The 27,060-nt window shown below is 47.7% G+C and overlaps 1 pseudogene; it reads left to right on the top strand.

Moving 5' to 3' along the window:
* The window catches only part of LOC149336299 (calcium-activated chloride channel regulator 1-like), a 140,998-nt pseudogene that overhangs the window by 45,104 nt on the left and 68,834 nt on the right, over positions 1-27,060 (top strand).

The following is a 27,060-nucleotide window of genomic DNA, read 5'->3' on the forward strand; positions in this document are numbered from 1 at the left end:
ACAGCAAATCGCGCCACAATACAATATCGCTGCCACACAAATACACGCAGTACATTTTGAGTCTACATAGGTGTTGAACGCAGGCGCAATTAACATATATCCGATTGATTGATTGTAAAACATTTTATTCGCCGGAAAGAGCTTGGTAAGAGGTCGCGTTAAGTGGTCGAGAGTACGCAGCCCTCGACGACTTTGTCAGCCCACTCCACCGCCAAAACTTACGTTCTGGGGTTAGAGCTAGCCAGCACGGTCTCCCACCGCTCGAGAGAAGGAGCAGTAACTAGATCACCCGGAGGTGGCTCTATTTTGCAGTCCCACAGGATGTGATCATAGGTGGCTCGTTGGCCACAGTGTTTACAATTTGGGTTGTAAAGATCTGGATAAATGTGCGCGAGGAGTGATGGGGTGCGTATCGATCTCGTCTGTAGACGACGCCACGTAACCTCTTGTTCTTTAGTCAGGCTTTTGTCCGGAGGGGGGAAAATTCTCCTCTCTAGTTTAAAATGATTAATGATATCATGATATGTGATCATGAAGTCCTTCGTGAAATTCAGGGTACGAGCCCTTTCAGGATTTGAAATACGCGCCACGCCGCGCCTGCGCAAGGATACGAGAATACGGCATGCAATGCGCAATGCGCATCACTACGGGCAAAACAATATATCCGCATTTGGCACAGTAATAAGGCCCGAGGTTTCAAGACTGCGCAGAAATTTGGCCTGAAACTGCATCGCGCAATGAGTATGCTGTGTTCATTCGGGCTCTGGGCTCCCATGCCTCCCTGATACCACTCCCTTACTTTTGTAAACAAACCAACCATACAGCCACCGCGCGTCTTACGCCGTATATTAACAGCTGTTTTCAAGCATAATTTCTGTAGGAAATGTGTCCACCTGCTGTCCAACACGAGAAAAGTCGCTTCTGCAGCACAGCAACACCGACACAGTCGACACCCACAATCACGTGCAAATGACAGTGAAGTCGACGGTCAAAAAAAAATCAAGAAAACTTCGCAACGTTTTTCAATAAATTGCCTCTTCATACATACGTTGAAACAGTGGCGTTGGAGCATAACATAATTATTTAGCAACATGAAGTTTGTGTGCTTTAATATAAGAGCATTTATTTTCGCGTTTGCGTACTCCGGCGTTCGGTGAGTATACTAGACGCTTGCGTAGTCGTGACGTACTTCCTGAGGCCAGCTTCTTCCGAGTGTCCTCTCGTTTTTTCTTTCTCTATGGTTATGCTGTTTGGATGCTGACCCTAAAGACGTGGGTTGGGCGCCGGCCACGGCGGTCACGTTGCGGTCACAGCGGTCACATGTGGTAAGAAGTCTCGGAGGAGAGGGAAGAGCCGTAAACCGACGCTCAAGGCCTCTGCCTATTTTTTCTAGAGACTTGGCAAGTTCAGCCTATACCGGTGAACGGCACTGCCCACTCATCGTCGTCTTCTACGTAGCACAAATCCTAAATAGAGCGCGTTCCTGCCAGTAGCCCGTGACCGCGAGGCTGAGGGAACATGTAGAAGTGAGCTCCATCATCATTATTGCCCGTCTCTCTGTGGTTCGAACACGTGGTGACTCGATCTGCTCTGCGATCTCGGATCCACGTGGATTGCGGCTAAGTACCAGGTGCTGCTGCGCTATCTCTTGCTTTTATGTTTTGTTTCCTGCGTTCTTGTTTTTCAGGGTCGCTGAAAGCGTCAACATCGGGTGATGTCCACAAGTTCTCCTGGCCAGGGGAGCTCCCCCTGGTCGGCCTGTCTCTCCCATGATCACTTTCCACTTGACTGCTTCTTCCGTGATGGAGTAAGCAGCATCCAGGAAGCTTTCGTCCCCGTGGATGGGGGCTTCATCGCACTAGATTACCATGAGGCGGGACAAGCTGCTCTGAAATTCACCACCCCGCAGTGCATGATGATCACTGATGGCCGGCAGTTCGGCAGTGGCGGAATTGTTTGCAGACTTCCAGACAAGGCACGTATGGCAGGCTTATCACGCGCGCCTCCTTCGCCAATTACCTGGTGAGCGCGTTTATACCTCTTCGCCTGGCGCGTTCAAAATGGTGAGTCCGCGGCGTAGACCCACTTCGGAACGGGTCTGAGACGCCAGAAAAACTTACTTTGAATCGCCATTCACCGATGTAGTCGATAAGCAGACAGGACGAAAATGCCGACCGAGAATTAGATATAGCCACATTTGCGAGGCCCACTTTCCCAGCTGAAGGGAAGGTGTGGGCATTGATCTTTCGCGTTGATCAGTTCACATCTCGGTCCCTACAGTGCCATAATTTCTGGGTCTTTTGCCATGGTGCCAATACCTGCAAATCAAGACCTGGTTACTGTGCGTGTGGAGAGAGCCACTAACCCGCACTTTGTTCTCCCCTAAAGGCTTGGCAAGTTCAGCCTGTGCCGGTGCCTTTTGTTATCTAACACATAACCGTCTCCCTACTTTTGAAGGAAAGAGATAACCTTTGCTAGACGTCATTAATTTGGAATCCATGGCGCTTTAAAAGAGTAATTTATACGCGCCAGTAAGTCGGCGCGAGATTCCCCGAAATAAATTTTAGTCATACAAGAAGTGGCACCATCAGGGCCAGGGGCCGTGGCCAGTCCAATCCACCAATCCATTATGTCAAACGTAATCTGAGGCTCTGGCTACTCCTCCAACAAGATGTCGAAATCACAGTGTGGAAGAATTGCTGTTGTCATGCGGCTGACCACTAAGGAAGCCACTCTTACTATTCAGAGCGGGCTGATGAAGTTCTAGTGCTGCACTTAGTTAACAAGTGCAGCTGTTCAAGACGTGAGGAATTTGCAGCTGTAAAGAATAGGGCATCTGGCTATTCAAGTTTGGCAGCGCGGCATACAACTGTTGTGGATTCCACCTTGTCGCAAGCGATAGGTGTGGTGGTGGGAAACAATGGCGAGTCTCATAAAGCGCATAGTACAGAATCTATCTGCGTTCATCTCGGAGAGGATGGCACCTCAGATGGTCCAATTTGTTGCCAGTCTCCATTGCTGCTCTTTGTGACGCAATGACATCAGCTTTCATTGCACCTCCCCATTCCTGTGTGCCCACGGCTACCAATCCATTATGACAAACGTAATCTGAGCCTCTGTCTACTCTTCCAACAAGATGTCGAAATTACAGTGGGGCAGAAGAATAATCCGCAGAGAGCGTAGACATGGATGTTGAGATGCAAACTCGAAAGCGCAGTGGGTACCGATTAGATGTGGCTGGTCTCTTTCTGATGAAGACAAAAAATAATCACTCTAACTATATACCTAAAGGCAATGTTTCGGAAGAGGCGGTTGACACTGCGGTAGTGTCGAAAAATAGGGTCACTGACAGTGTGAGAGTGGAAGTGCCTGTCATGATTTTTCGCTTCAACAGATTTATTTTGTCATGTAGCATAAGCTGAACTATGGAGTGAGGTTCCCTGTAGGTCCAATGTTGTAAGCCCACATGAGCCCCGGCGGGACCAATGTGGGATTTGCAACTCAGGCCGCAGTCGACTTCCAGTCGGTTGCCCACATATGCCACACTAGGTCCCACTCGGGTACAATGTAGGTAGCCCTTGTGCGGTCTCCACATTCGGCCTCCATTCCTTGATGTCAGTGGCCCACCGAGGTCCTGCATCGGTGATATTTTGGTCAGATGTGGGCAGCTCCCGAGAGTGAACGTTACACTTTCTCCTCACTTAGCCGCTCAGTAATTGCTATGGGACCTATTTGGTTTCTAAAGAGGCCAGCCCACATGGTCCCCATGGGGTTCGATGTAGAGTCGTTCATGGAAGACCACCCCAAACGACCCTGTTGTCTTTTAGATGCCAGCCTGACCTACGCAACCAACCAAACTTTTCCAAGTATACCGGGGGAAAAAATTTGCGATGATTACGTTACTTCCTAATGCAAATTTGAGCGTAGCTTATCAGCTGTTTCAGCTTTTCGATAGATTGAGGCAAAGAATCCGAGCAAGACATGTATGTACAACTAGAGACAACTTGTTATTTTTCGCACATATTTCTTCTTCATGAAACATTCCACTAACAGTTCTTGATTGTCATGAAGGAAGCTTTGTGGACGGCAAAATAGATGGATATATGCTCGACTCGCTGCACCAGTGCCTGGTTCTCAAAGACGAGGTCTGCGCAAGTATTTCGCGAGGTTGCCACAGCTGTGGGAGCCGTTACTAACGAGAGGAACGGGATGTTCTCCCGCATAAGCAGAAAAATATTTCCGCCTTCCTGAGCGACAGAACAGCGACCGTGGGACTAGGCGAGCTGAAAAGCGACGTCTTCACCACGCCTTGCAAAGGAACACCCCAAGGCTCCGTGATATCGCCCGTCCTGTTCAATATGGCGATTATCGGGCTAGCAAGACGACTCAAGGAAATCCCGGGCATCCAACACGCGATGTATGCCGACGACATCACGGTGTGGGTCACCCAAGGATCGTTAGGGGAGAAGCAAGACAGACTACAAGAAGCTGCGACCTGCGTAGAGACCTACGTCAGGGAGAGAGGCCTCAGATGTTCGACGGAGAAGTCGGAAATCATCAGGATCGGAAGAAATCCTACCAAAGCCTCGCTGGAAGTAGTTCTAGAGGGGCAACTGATCCAAGAACAGAACATGGTACGAATCCTAGGCATGTGGCTGCAGAGCAGCCGAAAATGCAGCCATACCATCAGCCTGCTGAGAAGAGCCGCGGAGCAGGTTGGCAGAATGATCAGTAGAGTCTCTCAGAGAAGGTACGGGATGAAAGAAGAAGATACCCTCAAACTCGTCAACAGCCTAATCGTTAGCAGAGTTATGTACTCCTTGCCCTACCACGCAACAACAAAGGCGGAGCGAGAGCAAACATAAGTAGAAAAAAATTTCCGCTTGTCTTCATATCTATATTAAAGTCCCCAACCACCCTGCCACCCCGGCAGGTGGCAGCGTTTCTGGCACAACGCTGTCAACGCCAAAGCATGCAGCGCACATCTGTCACTACCGCCACGTAGCTAAAAGCACGATTGAGGTGTCCACTGTTCCAAGAGGGCAGTTATGTGCCTTCCCTCTGGTTCATGTGTCCACTGAGATGTGCGAGACAGATACTTTGCATTTTCTTTCCTCAAAAAGCAATTTACAGATTTTACCCTCTGCTTTCCGAGCCTCCGCTCTATTGGTTTCGCAGCTGTGGGAGACAGATACTGTGCATTTCCTTTTTCTCAAAATTTGTTCACTGAAGCTTTAACGGCGGCTCGGGGGTTCTCGTTGTTGTTGCGACTGAGAGAAGAATCAAAAGAAAACTGCACGGGCCTGGCTACTGGCTCGTGCCGAGCCACCACTGCTGCCACGTGCAGATAGTGGAGAGTTAAAATATCAGAGGAAAGAAAAAGGAAATAAAAGACGCGCGTCGCAGCAACAAGTCGGCTGGCTGAAAAAACAGATAAGCGGATGTAGCTGCGCTTCGTCACCGCCTCCCCCCCCCCGGCTCGTGCGTTCAATGCCCTTCTTGTATAGGCTCGCTCCACTTATGTCTGTTCTTTGCCCTAAAGTAGGCGTGCACATACGCACAGTGTTGGCTGTGCAGCTTCCTCCTCCTCGCGCTGGGCGCGCGTTCTCATTGGTCAAAGGACGGGAGTGGCTTCTAGGAGCATCTGGAAATTTCTGTCGTGCCGCCATCGCCGTCGCGCGAGTGAAGAGGTGGAGGGCATCTCTTAGCGCACGCAAGGCTACGGCCTTTTTGTCAACATCGCGTAGAAACGTCTCGGACAGTCTAGAACAATCGATGGCAATCGCCCCGCGCGGCGCGTCGGCGAGCGGTGGGAGAAGGGGTAGTCACGCCCACAGGGCTAGTTGCTCTCCTGGGATTCCTTCTCCCCTGTTTTACGACGTGCGCCGGCGAAAGCCGTTCGCACGGCACTGTTTTTTTTTTCTGTTTCTTGCTAAGGAGGGGAGGCGCTTGCGCTTTTACCCTCTCCTGGTTACATCGAACAACAGCGACGGCGACGCCGCGAAACGCAGAAACGGGCACCTAAAAGCTGCGCTCTAAAATGGGCCGTGTGAGTTGCCACAATGAGCCTGTGCTGCAGTCTGTGCAGGCGGGACACCTTAGTGTCGGGCATTACGCGAATAACCCTGTTTGTATTCCGACCTATAACGACGCTTGGAGTGTGTCAGGTAGTGCAGTGTATCCTGGTAAGTGGGCACTGTCGTTCCTGTGCATGGTCTGATAACTCTGCACAGTTTAGTTAAGTGCGAAGGCCCAAAGCATGTAATTTCATTTAATCGACTGTAGATGCTGAGAAAAACACTACAAATTATGTATATCAGGATGTTATTAGTGTGCTTAATACAAGTTTGTGAACTGAAAAAAATGGGATGCATAACACGATGGAGCCAACTCGCTGGGTTTAGAGCCGCTATAGCCGATGCAGGATCGCCTGAGGCAATGAATCGGCTGCACAATTTGGGTTTGCGGCTTTTTTCTCGTATAGCGCCCGCATTTGTGTTCAATTTACCAAAAAAACTCAGACAAGAGACGGATGTGGGCAGCTTGTGGGTATGCCCGCCTTCTACCACCGGCACGGCTAATCTGAGATCCTAAGAATTTTCGTGTGCATACCCATTTAGGCCACACGAGGCTTTTCTCGCACAAGGCCTGCATTTATGTAATATCTGCCCTCAAGTGCCATACAAAGGACCGATGTGGGGAGCATGTCAGCGCCTCCTTTTTCGAGCCCCGCCACGGGCGATGTGGTACCTACAGCAATTTCGCGTTGGCAAAGTTCCTTCTGCCCTAAAGTACTCTACACGTGACTGATGTGCGCAGAATTTTGGCGCGCCTGTTTTCCATCTCGCCAGAGCGGATGTGGGACTTTCATCGGGTTCACGTCATCATCATCAGCCTGACTACGCCCACTGCAGGGGAAAGGCCTCTCCCATGTCTCTCCAAGTAACCCTGTCCTTCGCCAGCCGCGGCCACCATATTCCCGCAAATTTCTTAATCTCAACCGCCCACCCAATTTTCTGCCGCCCCCTGCTACGTTTGCCTTCTCTTGGAATCCACTCCGTTACCCTTAAGGACCAGCGGTTATCTTGCCTTCGCATTACATGCCCCGCCTAAGCCCACTTCTTCATCTTGATTTCAACTAGGATATCATTAACGCGTGTTTGTTCTCTCACCCACTCCGCCCGCTTCCGATCTCTTAACGTTACACCTATCAATTTTCTTTCCATAGCTCGCTGCGTTGTCCTTAACTTAAGCGGAACCCTCTTTGTTAGCCTCCACGTTTTCCCCATAGGTGAGTGCCGGCAAGATACACCTGTTGTATACTTTTCTCTTGAGGGATATTGGTAAAATGCCATTCATGATCTGAGATAACCTGCCATATGTGCTCCACCCCATTCTTATTCTTCTAGTTATTTCCCTCTCATGATCTGGATCAGCTGTCACTACCTGCCCTAAATAGACATATTCTCTTACTACTTCCAGCACCTGGCTACCAAATGCGAACTGCTGTTCCCTCGCCACACCGTTGAACATTACTTTGGTTTTCTGCATGTTAATTTTTAGCCCCACCGTTCTGCTCTGCTGTCTAATTCATTGATCATGCGTTGCAGTTCATGTCCTAAGTGACTTAGCAAGGCAATGCCATCAGCGAATCGCAAATTACTTAGGTATTTTCTATTAACTCTTATCCCCTACTGTTCCCATTTCAGGCCCCGGAATACCTCCTGTATACAGGCAGTGAATAGCATAGGAGAGATCGTGTCTCCCTGCCTGACACCTTTCCTCTTTGGAATTTTATTGCTGACTTTATGGAGAACTATGGTAGCTGTGCGATCGTTATAAATATCACAGGCAAACAGCGTACTCAAATTTTTGGTACTACCCCGCCTGTATTCAGTACGGTTGATTTATGCGCCTGGGCACAGAAAAATTCATTTCAATGAGGTTGCTGATACCTTGTCAAAGGCACCTCTATAACGCCTGGTCATGACTACCCTACCGCGTTCGGCATATGTTACAGCGGGCAGGTTCCGCAGCTATCTGTTATTCAAGGAATTTGTAGCCCCAGCACCTACCTCCTGCCCCGACTTCCAGCATCTTGGAAGTCGGGACAGGCGACAGAGCAAACTTGAGGTTTCTTTCACGCGTCTACGTTGTCGAGCTCCTGAGTTAAGCTTCTACCCGCATAGGTCTGGTCTGGTGGTCTCCGCACTGTGCCCTCTCTGCGCTGATCCCGAAACAATAAATCAGTTCTTGTTGCCTGCCGCCGCTTCTCCTCTTTACGGAGGCGACAGCTAGACGACCCGTTACGACAGCTCTTTGTAAGCATGTCCTTTGTTGTTCTGTCTCGTTCTGCTTCTACCTTTGGGACCAGCAACAGGAATGTGCTTTCCGCCATTCATAGTTTTCTTTGAGACAAGAAATGGCTACCCTGCTAAAATCTTTCCGAATTTCATCTTCTGGCTACTCTTCTTCGTAATTTCTCTTTAAACAGAAATTTCTAAACGTTGCTGGTATGGCCACATTGCCAATTCAGTGCGCAGTCATACAGTTTCCGATCTGATCTGTTCTCGATTTATTTCGCCAGACCTGCATGCTTTCTTAATGAAAACAGTTTCTGAGCCTCTTTCAGCCGCCCTTTGTGGCTTCTTGGCCAATCCCCTGCGCTGGGTACGCTCCGTTTTCCTCTTGAGTCAGCAACAACAGAATCCGTGCTTTGGCACTGATTCGAATGTAGTCAGCATTTTCTGTAGTTTTAAAAACAAGTTTATGACTATCCACAAGGCATAATCTGTGAACATATCGTAAAACTGCAATCTGCAACTTAGGTTCCAGACATGCCTTTTAGGATACATTCATTTAATCGTCAGCAGAAAGAACTGACAAGCGTGGGACATGGCCATGTGCCTGGTGCTATCTCAATTTCAAGCAGTTCTTTTGTTCGGAGACCAGCGGGGTGTCGGGTTTAGTAGCGTACGAAAATGGGCATTTGCGTTGCTTTTTGAAACCCTTCTTCGATTTCTTAGAGGCCACAGCAGAAGTTTAGCGGCGGTAAAACGCACCCCGTATCCGGATTTCAAATGGAAGTCAGGTGGACGCAATGGCTGCAGCGTTGATTCTTACACGCATTGTACAGTGCACATAACCCGCGAAACCCTAGAGCCCATGAGCAGGAGCTCTTTTACCATACTACTTAAGAACCTCGCCTTGAAAAACCTCCTTATTTCTTGTGGTCACTTTTTTTTTTCATTTACATAATACTGCAGACCTCATGTGGTCCAAGCAGGAAGGGCGGATAACGAGGCATATTTACAAACGCCATAAAGTTAGTACATAGACAAAATGTTTGACAAATGACACAAATGATCCAATCAAGTCAAAGGAAATCCATTGCACAATAATTTGCACATCAAAATTCGTAGCTACGAGTCCTTTCAAAACTCTCACTTGAGACAACCTGTTCACGCAGTGCATCATCCCCCTCCCTCATTGTATCAGTGTTTAAAGTATCATTGTGTAAAAGAGTTTGTTGTCGTGAAATATGATGTTAGGGCATGGGTATGTTGGTGACGAGTTTTTCGTGCGGTTGAATGTGTAACATAAGGCGAAGAAGAAATTCCAATCTTTCCATGGATGAGTGAATGAAGAAATATTAGTCGAGCAATTTTGCGTTTTATATGAAGGGGTTTAATTTCGTTGGCGGCCGTTAAAGTAGATGGAGAATCAGTTCTCTTGAATTTATTGCAAATGAATCGCAGAGCCCGTCTTTGTACGTTTTCTAACTTTGCTATATTGCCTTCGGTGCACGGGTTCCAGACAATAGCCACATACTCAAGTTTGGGCCGAGTAAGAAAGTTATAGGCTAATAGGTTAACGTGACTGGGTGCTCCTTTGAGCTTGCGTTTCAAAGGACAAAGTTTTTTTAATGCAGATGAAGAGATGTAATTAACATGGTCGCTCGAAATAAATTGTGAATTTACGGGTCCCAGACAATAGCCACATACTCAAGTTTGGGCCGAATAAGAAAGTTATAGGCTAATAGGTTAACGTGACTGGGTGCTCCTTTGAGCTTGCGTTTCAAAAGACCGAGTTTTTTAATGCAGATGAACAGATGTAATCAACATGGTCGCTCCAGTTAAGTTGTGAATTTATTAAAACACATAAGTATTTGTATTTTTCAACTTCCGAAATAGTAGTGCCGCAAGCAGAGTAATTGAAGTGGATAGGATGTTTCTGTCTTGTCATGCGCAAAAGCACTGTGTTATCTGAATTGAAGACCATTCCTGATCTGTCACACCAGGCCACAATTTCGTGGAAAACATCATTCAGTGTCACTTATTCAGCTACACGCGCTGCATCGGGTGGGATGGAAGTAAGCAGCGTCCCCTTTGAAAGACGGTAGTGGCAGGTACTAGCGTGTATGGTATTGTTTTATATATGCTCTCGGCAACCGACAACAAAGACATCTTACGCCAGGAGATTATACACTGGATTACTTTCTTCAGCCTAGTTTCTTTACTTAGATATCGTGTGTCATCTGGCGGACTGAGATCGAAGTTGAGATTTATTTTTAATCGATTAAGCAGAAGTTAAAAGAACGTCTTTCTGGGCAAGTTGGTAACTGTTCATCTTCGGTTACAGGAGCGAAAAAAGACAGAACAGAAGACAGAAAGACGGGACGAAGCGCCACTCACAACTGATTTATTCGAAAAAAACATGCACAAATATATGCCGTCTTACATGCAAGGAATACTGCCATCTTCAACGTTCATATGATAGCGAACGGGTGAAAAAATTGCTCTCAGCCTTGTACAAAGATATGAATATGTCGCTGACGCGCATGCTTGCTTTTTTTGCAACAAAAAAAAAACTTCGATTAGTTCCCTAGCTTTTTTGTCTTTGCTTTTTGACAGAATTCGTACACCAGAAAACATGGCCTTATGCCTAATCATATATAAACATATGCCTAAGCATATAAGGTCCTGCCCATCACGCTCTTCTGAGCCATGTTTTTCTGGTGTACGAATTTTGTCAAAAAGCAAAGACACAAAAGCTAGGGAACTGATCGAAGCTTTTTTTATTGCAAAAAAAGGAACCATGTGTAGTGGCTGCGCGCCTACTGATAACAACGCGCCCTACTGGAACACGCCCCTTTGATAAGGGCTTATATACCGCGGCACCGAGCGCTGTCGCGGGCACTTCTTCCTAGCTTGTCATTGACGTCGGCCCATCTCTACTGGCGCTCGCCAGTAACTTTGTTAGATGGAATAAAGAAATTCCGTCGACGCACTTTGCTGCAACTTTGTGGTTCTTGCTCGCACGGAAGAGCACCACAGCATGTGCGTCAGCGACACATCCATATCTTTGTACAAGGCTGAGAGCAATTTTTTCACCCGTTCGCTATCATATCAACTTTGAAGATGACAGTATTCCTTGCATGTAAGACGGCATACATTTGTGCATGTTTTCTTCGAATAAATAAGTTGCGAGTACCGCTTCTTCCCGTCTTTTTGTCTTGTGTTCTGTCTTTTTTCGCGCCTGCAACCAAAGATGAAGCAGAAGTTAGGTGGCTGATGAGCCAGCTATAGAAGTGGCAAATAAAAACTATTGCAGTTCGTCGTCAGTTCGTTCAAACTGCTATGTATTTCTTCCTTAAGCTTTTATTTTAATTGTGGAACTAGCATGCTTATGAATATTTGCGGCCGCATCTGTTTCACTGGTTTTGTTTGCACGTGCCTCCACAGTTATCAACCATTTCGGTTTGTAACGGTAGGAAGTTCGTTACACTGCCCATGGAAGTCGCAACACCCAACTTCTATGTTTCGGGACAACCTGACCGGCGGGTATAAATTCATGGGCTCTATGGTGACTTAAAACCACGCCCAAGAGGGCCGGTCCCACAATCAGCCTCCCTAAAATTAAGTTTTTCACAACCTCCGTCAGTCTTTGTCAAAAGTAACCAGGCTTCATGGTTTGCTTCTAGCTCGTACAGCGGAACCCGTACAGCTTTCCTGAAGCTGAAATGGTTGTTAAAGGTAAGGACTGGGGGACTTCTTACCTTCCAATAACTTTTAATCTCTAGGAAAGTCACAAGGGCTCCACTATACAAGCTAGAAGCCAACCATGCAGCCTGGCTACTTTTGACAAAGGCTGTACAGAGACTTAGAATTGGAGGGAGAAAAAAATTTCTTTGATGACCTTCGTTTTGGTGCTTTCAGAAAAACTTGGAAGTTTTTCTTGGAAGTTTAAGTTCACTCTACGAAAAACAAGTTATAAAGAAGGGCAAAAGAATGTTAGATTCTTTCGCATTTGTTTGTTATTAATTGTTTAATCTGCTTCCCATACCCTGCACTTACAAGCACAACCACGTTTAACTGTGCAGTTTCTGGTTGTAACAAAAAGTAGCCTCATTAAAGGTCGTGTATGATTTTGTTTTGTACAGTACACATTGATTTACAACGCAACTCACCGTTGGAAATCAACAGCCATGAAATGATGCAATAGAAATCCTTGATCCACAATTTGAATATTCAGACGACAGCAAGCACCCAGCCATTGATAACAGTGCCTACAGGCGATTATTAAACAAAGTTCGCGTTATCTTGTCAAACCTGTTCATTTAGCTGCGAAATGCGTAGTGGCTGAAATTAAGGAAAAAAAACTTTTCCGAAGCTCTTCGATAATTTGATAAAGCGCATGGTAGCATCAGGCAGCCTTTAATATAGATGGCGGGAGCCGGTATTTTAAAATATAACTATTTGACGGCTTCTGTTCAAAAAGGTACCTGCCTTAAATCCTATCTGAAAGGTACGTAAATCCCTGGTAAAAAAAAATGCAACACAATCACTTACGCTTATTTGATGCAGAGAGAGAGCAACGATAAGGAAAAACGATAGATAAATCCGGGAATTCTGAGTGGCAAGAGTATACATCGCTCGGGCCTTCACACTTACGTCAGTAAAGTGTCTTATGCACAGCTTTGTAACAAGTGGCACATGGGAAGCGATGAGCACAAATTCAGGAAAGTAAACTTCGATTCTCATGCAAGAGGAATACATTGAGGCAAAAGATTATTCAGCTTTTTTTTGGCATTGCGTTTTTTTAATCATGCCTGGTACGGAGCGCAAAAGAACGTCGTTTGACACACCTGTCTAGAACAAAACCAAAATTCAGGACTCTCTTTCCCTGTTTCTACAACACTGCTACACAGTTCCAACAGGACCACTGTGGTTATGGTTAAAGAATGCCGCGCGAAAAGACAAGGACAAAAGAAGAAGTGGACAGGACCGGCGCCAGTCCTATCCACTTCTTTGTTAACAGCGCCAGTCCTGTCCACTTCTTCGTGAACAGCGCCAGTCCTGTCCACTTCTTCATTTGTCCTTGTCTTTCCGCTCTGCATTCTTTAACCATGATCACTGACCAACAAGCCCAAACCGCCACTTTAGTCCACTGTGGTTGTTCCGCATTTAATAATTTCTTTTTTCTGCCTCCCAGGCCTACTGAGAGCGACGTCGAAATGGACGGGATGATCTCTTTTACGGCCGTTCTGCTGCTTTTGCTAAGACCTGCGGCATCGGTCGACATCGACACCTCGGATGGAGGCTATAAGGAACTGTTGGTATCCATCAGCGAAAGAGTTACTCAGGACGAGACTATCATTGACAACATCAAGGTAAGCAGGGTCCCCCCCCCCCTCCCGTCCTTTGTCATATTGGAGCGTTTCTTCACGGCGCATTGTTCTTGGCATAGGGCTAAAGAGCGATCAGAATAAGTGTAAAGGGAAACTAAAAGGCAGAACAAAAGGCAGAATGCACTCTCGTAGCGGCGTCGTGTGAAGGCAATGAAATGCACACCTCCTATTGCCTTCTATGTGTAATCACAAGGGCAATCTGCTGTGCCGTTTCCTAGAAGTGAGTGGGTGAAACGCGTTTAAATTTCCAATGGACGAATACAGCGTGATGATATCAACTGAAAGGAATCCCACGCAGTGTTTCTCAATTTCGGTATTTGAAGTTCGAGCTGTCCGGACCACGAACTTCAGACCATCGTGAGTCGAAACAAGTGCTATGTCATCTGAAGTTACTGAGGATGCTGGCAGATAGTAGGGGCATGTTCCAGTCAATGCACATAGTTAGTATCACGTGCTGACTTGTGGACAGAAATCCACCGTATTTGACAGGATTCAAGAGAGATGTGTAAATGCAGATAGCTTGCATGAAGTGTAGTACCGCGTCGGCGACGCTGCGCTTGTTAGTCGAACCTTGCTTTTGAAAATTTTGCAGTTGACGATGAAGACGCGCTTGTCCGTCCCTTTAGTTCATGTTGCCAGCAATGCATTTCAACGCATAGCAATGCACGCCTTCTAACGTCTTCATACAGTGTTGACATTTTTCGCCCCCTCATTTTGCTTTAAGTATTCGCAGTATTCATCTAGGCATCAGCTATACACGTGTCACGCTGCGTTTGTTGTCTTTATTTTTCGTCATTATCCTTGTTTCAAAACTGGCCATGCGGTAGTTGTTTTATATTCACGTAGAAACATAAATGTATTCACGACGTGCTCGGTGGGCCACCAACAGGAAAGCTGAGCAGTAAGAGCGAGCTATGTCATTTTTCTAAATGGAGTTGTGAGAAATGCTTGTGCTCAGTCCGAAGTAAAAAAAAAAGGAGAAGCCAGTCGGAGGGGCTTCGATTTGCTAAATCAGGGTGGAATAGCTTTCAATTTCGTAATCTATAGTCGTATTCTGATTCTTGCGACACTAATTACTCTTTGAATTAGGATAATGTAACTTTTGCTGCTCTGGCACCTGTTGTGCGACTCACTCGGTATTTTCATAGTACGAGTCTGGGCACGTTTACTGATGCGTAAACACCAGATGGGTTTTTTTCTCGAAAATACTGAGCAAAATGTGGGTGATATCCCGGCATCAATGACACGTTGCTGAAATCGCGATATCGCGCATGCCCAACGATCAATGTGCAACGAAAATTCAGGAATTATTCCACACTTCTGTGGTTCTAAAGCCTCGCATTGTCATTCCATTAAATAGAGAACGCACTATCGCTAGCATGGCATCTTAAGGTATCAGGAGACCCCCTTCTTCGCGCAGTTTTCGGAGCTCGTGACACCCCCCAGTTGAGACCACTTCTCCCACAAACCCAGCATTCATGAACAGAAACATTGCGGGACGACGCAAACAGGAATGCTTCTCGCGCGTGCGCCACGCACCCCGGCGACGCGGCCGTCGGCCGGAGTACCACAACTCCCAGAGTGCATCGCGGCGGCGGTGGCGTAGCGCAATTGCTGCTGAAATCGCTCTTTTATAAATGGAGCTAATTTAGCTTTTCTGGCGTATATATTATTTAAGGCAGACAGCTGGGCTAGTTGGTGTTTAGATTGAGAGGACATAGTAGTAGCGCTTAAAAACAAGGACCAGAGGGTAGAGAAGGACAGCACAGGCGCTAGACATCAACTGACTTTATTCTCGAGAACAACAACGAATTTATAGGCGACAATCAGAAGCATAAAAAAATCAACTTTAGAATCGCATGCGTGATGTCACTTCCCGATACAAGAACCTCAAATCTTTAGTGCACAGATAAACATTCGGTTTGCTCACGCAGGTTTGCCGTTCCGAGTGAATGAGAAAGGCTTCTCATTCACTCGGAACGGCAAACCTGCGTGAGCAAACCGAATGTTTATCTGTGCACTAAAGATTTGAGGTTCTTGTATCGGGAAGTGACATCACGCATGCGATTCTAAAGTTGATTTTTTTATGCTTCTGATTGTCGCCTATAAATTCGTTGTTGTTCTCGAGAATAAAGTCAGTTGATGTCTAGCGCCTGTGCTGTCCTTCTCTACCCTCTGGTCCTTGTTTTTAAGCGCTACTACTATGTCCTCTCAAGTATATATTATTATATTTATACAAGAAAAAATTAATTCTAGCGTGGGATTATTCACCGATGATTATTTCGTGCATAGAAAAGTGAAAAATAGCCAATTTTCAGTTCCTTTACAGCAAGACCTAGATACACTGAACCTGCGGCGTAAACAGTGGATTACGAAAGTAAACTTGCCGAAAACAGTGCTCATGTGTTATTGTGAGAGAAGCACGTACCTGATTCACTCTGCCTGCAATAAAAACTGGCGCTGATTGCAAACTGTTGCTTAGTGTAATGATTTTGACGTGCTTTTCAAAACTTTATTGGCATCGGGGGTTGATAATGTTTCTGGCGAAGATGGAAAATTTTTAGTTTTCTTCTTCGTAATACTGGTGTCCTTCCATATGATTCCAAGTATTTACTGCAGCAAAACTTTTTCTCCACTGGGAATTTCCTTGCACAGCACGTTATGCTCCTACAAGTGTTGAAAACTAAACTATAAACGATTAGGCGCGGCCGCCCCCTACGTTCCTGAAAATTAATGCAAGCGAACGCATGCTAGATAAAAAGAGGTATTTGAATGGCAGCCTCTTAGTGAGGACAAGGTCAATGTTCATAAATTTTTATGATATTTGTCTAATAGAATTCCTGTTCTAAACAGAAATAGTTTTTTCAGCCCCCCTTGATCATGGTTTGGTTTATAAACGTTTCAGGTCCCGAAATGACTCAGGCTATCAGGGACGCCGCAGTGAAAGAACCGTAATAATTTTCACTACGTGGGGTTCTTTATCGTGCACTAACAGCGCACAGTACACGGGTCTCTAGAATTTCGCCTGCATCGAAATTCGGCAGCGGTCGGGATAGAACCCCCGTCTTTCGGGCCAGCAACCGAGCGCCGTAATCACTGAGCCACCGACCATAATGTACGCGAGTGGAGCTAGAAATTAGAACGGATTTGTTGAACTTCTCTTTTTTTCGGATGCTGTTCAAGAATAGGATACTCTTTTTTTTTCATATTGCGTTAATGTTAATTAAAAGGTGGAGCTTACGTCGTCATTGGAATTGCTTTATTTCTTGCATCTTGTATGACCTCCCCCACTTTTTTGTAATCGTGCGTATGGCGCAAATAAATGAGTCATAAGCATACATAAGTTAGTCATATGTACGTGTATTATGACTAAATAAGTAAATTGTACTAAATAAGCCACGATTAGGAGTAAATAAGTCATAAATAAGTATTTTTATAACTGTACGAGCGTAATCAGAGCAATAAGGCTAATGTCTAACGGCTGCTCACCAGTGTTTAATAATAGTTATTACGCCCTTGTTCGACAACTGCGTTACTTACCTCGGGCCCTTCACTCAGTAATACTGGTCAAGGTAACAGGCGTTTCAGGCCAGGCAACTGATGTACAAATGAGGTAGATAGAAAAAATAGCAACAAAGGAAAGATAAGGAATATGTAGAAGTATGGCGCGTGCCACGCCCCTAGAAAGCGAAAGGCACTAGGAGCCTATCTGCTTAGCAACCACGGACAGTTTCACGTTTAATTTCTTCAGACGAGATGAGCGCAGATTGTGCAAACGGTGATGAAAATGCGCAGGTACTACTCCAATCCTCCTCCGAGTTCCTTCACAATGCAACGAATGGACGCATGTACTTCAAACATGTCACCATCGAGGTTCCGAAGACGTGGCCAAAAAGAAAGAGTGCCCGGACACTTTCGTCCAGCGCCTTCTACAGGAGCGACGTCCGTGTTGACATGCCCACGGAGCAGAACAGCGACGGGCCGTTCACAAAACAGTCGATGCAGTGCGGCCAGCCAGGAGAATTCATCCAGCTTACTCCAGGATTCCTGTCTTTACTTAACAACTCTACGGCCAGGAGCTCGCTTAATCCAGGTATATCAAGTAATTTCCTGCTCAATATTTTCGCTTTTAATTCCTTTACGACAACAGTCATTACTGGCAAGAAAGCCGAGTGGGAGCCTGTCTTTTCGCGCAGCAAGGAGAATTCGGGACTTGGGCCAGGGAGAAGGACGAGAAGCAACAAACTTTTGTCATATGACAAAGGGGTTAGGGGTAGAGGTTAGGGTTGATGTTTAGACAAGCGCGTGGGTTCTCTCGACTGCGCTGGGTGGCTTGAATTCATGCTTTTCGCGACCTCCAGAGCCCAACACACAATCCGGAGTTGTACCTCCGGCTGAGAGTTGAGCAGCGCAGTCTCCTGCTGACTTTGGTTTGGGAAATGGAGGCGATGAGGGGGTTGGCCCTCTGGGCACTCGAATAGGATGTGATGATGGTTTCCTTTAATGCGATGGCAGACAGGGAGAGGGGTGAAGAATAAAGGGTGAAAACGTCGCTGTTACGGTAGTAGAGAGAATCTGGAGAGAGTCTGAACGGGAAAAAGAAGGTAAGCGCACCGTGAGCGCTCAGGAGGCAACCCTTGAGCGCGACCACCCCTGAAGATCATTGTTACCTGCGCAGCATAGTCGCTGAGCTTCTTGATAGTTCCTTCGTTATGTTCGTCCCTTTGGAAAAGAGACCTAGGATCCTGATCTGATCAGCTTTGGGCATGGTTTTGCCCTCAACCTTAATTTCGAAATTTCAGTCGCGCTTGCAAAGCAGCGGTTTCGGATTTCATCTGAAGAGTTCAGATTTTTTGCGGGGAACACGCAAGGCCCCTTTCGACCGCGTAGGACACTAGTGTCCGCCGCCACCTGAAATCGTTGTTCTATGCAACCGTAACTGCCACTGTTCATCCATGTGCAAATGCCATCCGCGTATATGCTAAAATTTAGGCCTTTTATGTCCCTGAGGTAGGCGCGCAGGCCCGTGATCGCCACGCTAAAAAGAAAGGGGGAGAGCACCGAGCCCTGCGGCGTATACCTTACTTCCCAGGTGAACCGGGGGGATTACTAGGTCCTGAAAATTTAGTTTCAGCGTCGTCCTGTTTGAAAAGCAATCCTGGATGTGATTATACGCCCTCCCGCCGACTCCTATCTCTTGAAGCCTTGCAAGGATCACAGCATGCTTAACATTGTCAAAGGCTTTTGTTACATCTAAACCTAGAACTACCTTCGCAACTTTAGATCTGGAATTTATAATGACGTGTTGTAAAGGAAGCATCACGTCCTGCGTGCGCAAGCCCGGCCGGAACCCGACCATCTCGTGCGGCCATAGGTCGTTCTGTTGCATGAAGTGCGTCAGTCTGGCCGGAATCACGCGTTGCATGAGCTTTCCTGTGCACGAAGTTAGGGAAATCGGTCTGAGATTTTCCAGTTTGTGCGGGTTGGCTGGTTTAGGGACTAGCACCACGTTTGCAGTTTTTCATTGTGGAGGGATACTGCCGCTACTCCAGCCCTTCTGCATGCATTCGGCGAGCGCCGTTATAGACACATAGTCCAGATTATTAAATATTTTGCTTGTAGCCCCGTTAGGACCAGGGGCCGATGACGTCTTTAAACCAAAATTCCGTCCTTGGCCTCCGTCTCCTTGATGGGCGCATCGTGAGTCTCGATCAGGGCCCTCGTATCGCGGGAGGAGGAGGGCTGTGTCGCCGACGTAGGTGTCCACTAATTTTGCCACGAGCTCCGCGTCTACCCCTCGAACGCGATCTGGCCTTTGCCTAGACTAGTTCCCGATTGCGCTTTTGAACTATCGTGGCCCAGCTAGATGGCGCAGCTGGCTTCGAGTCTTTGAAAGTCTCGTGTTGCCTTCCAATTAATCACACCTACAGCATCAGTTTTGCTCGGAAAGCTTAATTGCGTAATTCTCAATTTGCTTATCATGCCTGGCTATTCTTGGCCTCCAATTTCAGTTCCATCTTTGTGTGCGGAGACGCTTTTTCATACTCCGTTAAGGTTTCTGCATGTGCAGGAGTTTGCTGTTGGCGGTCGCCGGGGCGTCATCCTCCTGTAGGGTCGTGGTTGCGGTTCTAACGTGGCGCATAAGGGCCTCCACCCATTCATCAATATTCTCAATCTCCCCCTCTACATCGAAAGTTTCCTTGATTTGCCTCAATATATCCCGTTCAGTTACGCTTGTTTCTCTCCGCGTCTTTGTACGCAGCGATCGCTCCCAAAGTTGAGCTCCGTGTTTCTCCAGCTGATCTCTTCCACGTTTTAGGTGCTCATTAGATCCAGTGTATTGTCAACGCTAACGCTGTTGCCCATTCTGGTTGGACAGCCCGGGTCTATTTGCCGGTTGAGGCTCAGTTCGTGAAAGACTTCCCGCAGGTGCCTTCCTTTCGGGTCATGCCTGTATTATCCCCACTCTTGGTGGGCTTCATTAAAACCTGATAGAATTAACAATGGATTGGTTCCTGCCGCCTTGATCGCTTTGGGAAAGAGGGCCCTAGCTAACCTTTGGCTGCTTAGGGCTACTGCAAATTGTTAAGGAGGAAAATAATGGGCTCCTCCTTCCTACCCGTGAAAATTTCGACGAGAACCGCCTGAACGTTACGAGAATTGATTTCGTGCGCGATCGCCGCCATTCCTTTTGACAAATGTAGTAACCCGGGATTCTTCCCCGCGGTCGCTAGCAAACGCTTCATACCCCGAAAATAACAACTACCTTGCCCGTTTCCTGCAGGGCTATGGAGAAAGGTTTCTGAATTTTCTGTTCGACGTACTGTTGGACGAGCGCTCGAATGTTTCCGCTCCCAGCTCGGGAATCCCCGCCCCGACCTCGGGTGTCCCGCCCTCTGACCATTGAGCGTCCTCTGCCAGCGCCTGCGGCTATTGCATCAGATTTTTGCTGCCGCTCGCCTTGCTGTTTCTGTTGATAGGCCATTTTCCGCTCCCACTGCCGTTTTTTGGTCAGATAGGTAGCCCTGTAGATTTCCCTGCATTCCTAGTCTCCGAGCGGGTGATTTTTGCCGCGCAGTTTACGCTTCGCTGCCCAAGTATGGCCCCACTCCGGGAGCTCCACTCCGCATCTTCGACACTTGACGTTGTCAGTGTAAGGGATCGTTAGTATACGTCACGACCGGCTTAGTGTACGCGGGGTCATCGGAACGCGGCTGGGGGCGCTCAAAGCGAAGCGTCTCCTATTTGGAACGCGGCGGCTCGCGAACGCGCCAAGAAGTACGGGTGTCCACCCCGCCCCGCGGTACCGATTCGCGCACGTGCTGGCACGAATGTCTATTTGTGTTTGTTTTTATTTTGTGGTGGAGACAGTGCTCTACCTTACGGAAGCTGGAGGGCTGGCTATGCCCTGGATGAACCAATGATGTTAAGACCGCAACATGATTGGAAGCTACGGAATGTGGGCCGGGCCTTTAGGGCTTTAAAACCGGGTCCCGGAGCCGGAAGCAGGGTTCTGCGCTAAGGTGAGATGCTACGCATCTTCGGCTACGCCGAGTAGGGGCCTCCCCTAGTATTAGCCAGTTCCACCTTTTTTGTTGTTTGTTCTGCGCTAAGGTGAGATGATATGCATCTTCAGCCATGCCGTGTAGGGGCCTCCCCTAGTGTTAGCCAGTTCCAACTTGTTGCAGTTTTGTATCTTTGTGCCGTTTAATTTGTCTCGAGTGCCTTTAACTTGTGTATGCATTGTAAATATATGTATATAAACCTTTAAGTTTCCCTTGATCCCTGCATCTCTACTCATCGAGAGACCGTCACTGACGGGGCACCCCTGGTGCGAAGAGCTTCAGTCATCAAGTTGAAACCAACCGTCTCTCGCGGGGCACCCCTGGTGCAAAGAGGAAGATAAAGAACCTGTGAAACTTTGCTGTCAGCATCCGGGCAGACATCATCGCGGCGGCCCAAGCGTACGCATGCGTTGCATACCTCGTATGCACCTTTCCCATGTAAGCGAGAGTTTAACACACTTTGGAACCTCCGAATTTTTGAACAGTATTAAGACCATGGTTGAATTCTCGCCAAGATGCCTGACTGCAAGCACGGGGTTGTTACCCTTGAGGGTGCGGAGTCGGTGCGGGTGTTCTTCCTTGGTGAAGCTAGGGGTATGTCGTGTAGCGCCCCCTTTCCGCAGACTAGCCACACTACCTCCGCTTAAGCGGTGTTGATGGACGGAGAGAGGCGGTACTGTCGTTCCACCCCTCCCCTCCGTTCTCTAGCGATCAGTTTCATCTTCGACGGCGACGTGGGCTCATCCCACAAATGGGCGCTCAAGGGGCTGCGCTCTAAGAAAAAAAATTGTACTGCACGGCAGGCGTAGCGTATAATATGAGGGTTCATAGGTGCTGATAGCCGCGTTTGTGTCTTGGGGAGCGTCAAACATCAGTCGCTGCTCTTTCCTAATCGTTCTTTCGCGCGCGACAACGCGTTGCGCTTTTTTGTGTGTGTGGATTCTTATGTATAACGACCCGCGTAACCAGAGCTGATCACTGAGCGTTCTAATCGCTAGCGCCCCGGGTACCCGTGCCGCTGGCGCGTGCTTATTTAGGTAATTACTGCCACTAGCCCTTCGTTCAAGGCCGCTTGCCTAGCTCATCAAGTGCCACCAGGACTGCGCGAGCGCCTCTGGGGCTGCAGGGCAGACTTTCCTTCACGCCGGGCGCTTACTTTTACAACCGAGAGATAATTACTACACTGCTGTCAAGCACCAGGGTTGGGTGCACTGAAAGTTTCACCAGTGCTCGTTTAGGTTGGGCTCCGCGTGCTCCTCTGTCCTGGCGCCAAGGTACGCCGGGGCGCCGACAACGGGAGCTAGCAGCATTTTATTCTTACAAGTGCGGTTAAGAAAGACACTCACACATTCGCAGCGTACTTGTTCGTGCACGAGTGGGCCCACTACAGGTACGGCGTGTTCGACGAGTACGGCAGACGCAACGACAGCAGGCACCCCCTCACTTATTGCCACGATGGAAAGGTGAGACATGGTGAATACTGAATGGGGCAAACGAAGATGGGAGGGATTCACGGTTACAGACAGAAAGTTGTAATAAAACTGATTACAAGTAGATATTGAGAGCAGCTAGAAGAACAACTATACATAGAAGGAGACTCTCTCCTCAAGCAACGTTTGACATTGAAAGACAAATGTTCCGTGACCAACTCGGTAATTTAATTCTTGAAAGGGGGCTAAAATTGCGAGCACCTAACAGGCAGTAGATCTTGATTTTCCTCTGTCGCGTGAAGTAGGATATTTACAGAGGGCCGAGATCCCGAGCATATGGTCACGTTCTCTTTTGTGGAGGACCGAGCTAGTCTCTAAAGATTGGATATAGTTTTCCGCTGCTTGAGTAGCGCCGGAGACTCCGGCATTGTCACAAATCCGACCAGACATACTTGCTTTAAAGATGTTCGTGTTGAAAACGAACATAGAGAACTTGAGACTGTAAACCCTAAAGTTTTTGTGGCGAAGTCTTAGACCTTGTTTAATAAAGCTTCATGTAATACGGATTGATCTAGCTGACTTTATACGGTAGTTTTTGATGTGGGCGTGCCGTTCTGCTCGACAGTCACAATCGTCGCTCGATGCTTTGGACCGCGAGCCAGGGATAAATTTAAACGCCCTTAATAAAACGCAAAAACGGACAGAGTCTAGCGAGGTGTTTAGAGCTCCGCAGTGTTTACCCAGAAAATACAGGAACACTAGTTCTCCGCTTGAAGCACCGCCATCTAGCAGGGAATGAAGAGACATGGCGAGAGTTCCAAGAGCTTCAGTATGTCAGAGCTCGAGGCCGCCACGTATGTAGCGAGAATTTGTGCGCCGATAGCTCCCTAGAATGACATAGTTTGAGTGCTTATAGTTTCTTTTAGCAGCGGCGATGAAAGATAAGTTCATTTAGACAGTTTCCTTGCTTATTTCAATGAAGACGCGAGCCCTGGGGAAAAACCTTCTGACATGAAGCAGAGCATCGTCCTTTGAGAAAGGACGTCCCAATCTGCTCTCTGGATACAGCTATATTCTGTAGATGTGAAAAATAACATTTCTCATCCCTTCTAGCACCAGCAGCAGTATTGGTGGTGTGCAGGCTACTGCTGATGATAATGATGATGGTAGTGCAGCTGCCAAGCCCCTAGTGTGGTCGCTGAGAACGAGAACAGCCAGAAAAAACAGTCCACGGATGTTTTCTCTTTGTAAAGAACGAGTTCAGTCGTTTCAGGAAGCAAAATAGCTAAGTAAAGGTTATTATACGGCTTAGCCAGTGTACACGACCTGTCAGCTGTAACGGATGAATAGAAGAGAGATAAACACACCAAACAATCAAATCGGTTTACCTATTTCCCTGGCCAGGGATCCCTTCCAACCAAACCAGTAACTGCTGAGCTTTGCAAGAGTGATTGAGAGCTAATAATGAGAAGAAGAAAAAGAAATCAGAACGCAAGTGTTTTTATTTGCATTGCACTGTTGACGTATCAGATGCGCTCATCACTTGGTGAATGTGCGCGCGAATTCTTTTGTCAGGTACAGCTGAATGCTTGCTCAGCCCCTATCGTCTTCATTCCGAGAACGTCGGATGGAGACTTGTGCCCGATAGACAAGAAATGCAGCGTTCAGGGCAACTGCGAGGTCATCTTTCAGCAGGACATACATGACCCTGTCCAGTCGTCCATCATGTCCATGCCCTATGTCACCAATGTAAGAATTTTTCACTGACCCTGGTAGTGAAGTGTGGCATCACCCGCTCGCTTTGAAAGAGCTTATTTTACAAACCCTGGTTTAGTGTCTGAAGCAAATCAAGGAAGTTAGCGGTGGCTAAGAGGCCTGCACAGTGATCATGATGTCAAGATATTAAGATAGCACCAGGGTATAGGTGTGCCCTCTTGAATTCTGTCTTGCTAGAAAAGCAGTTTGCGCCACAAAAGCTGTATTTTAGGGAGTGCACCGAAATCTCGCCCGAATTCTTGTATTAGTGACTAAGCCGTTGGAATAAATATGCGTCATCGGTTATAAAATTTCCCTGCTTGCTAGAGGGAAGAGATATCACCAGAGGGAAGAATTCCCATTGGTTGTAAAGAAGAGATATCATAAATAGAAAAACGCTGCAGATGGGAAAAATAAAAGGATGCCCATGAAGTGACGTCACGAAAATGACGGCACTTCCGGCAAATGCACTAAAGCTATCGAGGCTAAACCTATCGGATTGCCAGCAAATAATGAAATAAGGCGTCCCTGTGAATTTTTTATTCTCTCTGTATCCCTCGGCGCAAGTTAGCAACAGGAGCACTCTCCTTCATAACCTGCCTGCTTTCCTGTGCCCCTTCCACTCTGCTTCAGAGATTATCACTTTCCGCTGAGATTCATATGCTGCGCTTCTGCTGCGTAAGATCTCGGAGACATAAAGTTTTTACCTCCTCCTCTTCTTCTTCTTTGAGACATTGTAACCCACGCTGCCGTGCATCAACGGACTCTTCCCCCGTTACAGATCAGCCAGTTCTGCGACAGCATGGACGGGCCCCGCCGCCACAACCCGTTCGCACCGAACAAGCAGAACTACCTCTGCAATCAGCGGTCCACTTGGGATGTAATCAGCAAACACGAGGATTTCAAGAAGTGAGTAGGGTGGTCCTAGCAGCTGCCGGTCACAAGTAATATCATTGGAGCTTGTCGAAGTACTTAACCGTATAATTACTGTAATAATTCTCGCACGGTGGAAGCGTGGCTTCGTTTTATTCTAACGAGGTGGCTGCATGGCGCGTGACAATTTCCTCGGTGGCAGACGAAGCCCGTCCTCGCGCCAGTCAGTGTGGCCGATGGTGGCAGCGCTTGAGAGGAGCCACATCGGCAACTTGGATCTTGCTGGAGCGCCGATCGTTTGCGGTAACTTTGGCAGCTACGTAGCTTACATCGCTCAAGCGACTCGCAACGACGTAAGGGCCGAATACCTAAAGAAAAACTTACGTCACAGCCCACGCTTACGCAATGACATCCAGAGCCAAAGTAATCTCCTCGGGGGTTGTTGCCGCAAGGTGACGCTTGCATTAGCGGTCTTTCGGTCGGAGTTGACAACAGAAAGTGGGCAAGCGGGCTATTCGCCGAACTTCTTCAGCGCGACGTGATAGGTGGTAGGTGGAAATGTCTTCGTGAAAGGAGAAGGCAAAGAGTGTGTCCAGTAACGCGCGCGGCATCCTCATGTAGAGCAGCTAGAAAGGTGAATATTCGGTGACCTCATGCTTCGCGGTGTTGTACGCGTACGTCACGAATGGTATTAGGGCGTCCCCGTTCCGTTGATTGATGCCACTACAAGCACAGCATGTTAGTGAGGGTGCGGCTTGTGCACTCTGTAAAGCTGTTGGTCTGTGGGTGGTAGTGTGTGGAGTGGCGGTAGTTAGATCTGCACAGCCGTTGTAGCTCTTCCACGACGTCAGCACTTAACTACCGGCCACTCTCGCAGATAACAGCGGTAGCACCATGATGAAGGATAAGAGAGTGCTGCAGAAAAGTTGACAAATTACTTGATTTCGCTGACACGAGCGCCAGTTATCACGTATCTTGTCAGATAGTCGACACAGACTACAACCCAGCGGCGTCGGAAGTTTTCACGTATCTTGTCAGATAGTCGACACAGACTACAACCCAGCGGCGTCCTTCCGAAGACTTGGGAAAGGGGCCAAGCAGGTCGACACCAACTTTTTCAAAAGGCGCCGATGGTGGCTTGACCGGGTGTAGAAGGTCCACAGGAGGGGATCTGTTTGGCTTTAGACGTTGACATTCGGGACAGCTTGCGACTGTCTTATTCATGCTGGTAAATAGAAGCGTTCAAGAATGCTCTAAGTGGGCGGTAAACCCAATGTTGACCGGACGTGAAGTTGTCGCGCATGGCGTGCAGCATTTCACTGCGAAAATTTCCTGGGGCAACCAAAAGCATGCAGGCACCACAGAGCAAATAGTTCTTCTTGCACAGAATGCCGTCCTCTAGGGTGAACAGCGTAGACTGTGATCTGGTGTGGGCCGGAGCAAGAAATCTTGCAACGTGAGGTCGTTATGTTGCTCTCGCCGAACTTTTTTTAACTGTCAAAGCCCGTGTCACACTGCGGAAACACAACAACGACATCAACTAAACGCGTTCGCAAGCGAGCCGTCAACAAGTCGCCTAACCAACTTGTCCCACAACTTCTTGTCACACTGCACGAACGGCACAGAAGCGAGACAGATTGCTGCGGTGTTTCCTCGGTATGACAGCTTTCAGGAACCGGAACAATAAACAAACAGCGTTCGTGGACACGGTAGGCCATGTTCGTTGGCCGGGCGAATTTCCTAGAGA

This window comes from Amblyomma mixtum, chromosome 7, assembly GCF_055824585.1.
Source record: "Amblyomma mixtum isolate Tamu chromosome 7, ASM5582458v1, whole genome shotgun sequence".
In the NCBI taxonomy this organism is placed as follows: domain Eukaryota; kingdom Metazoa; phylum Arthropoda; class Arachnida; order Ixodida; family Ixodidae; genus Amblyomma; species Amblyomma mixtum.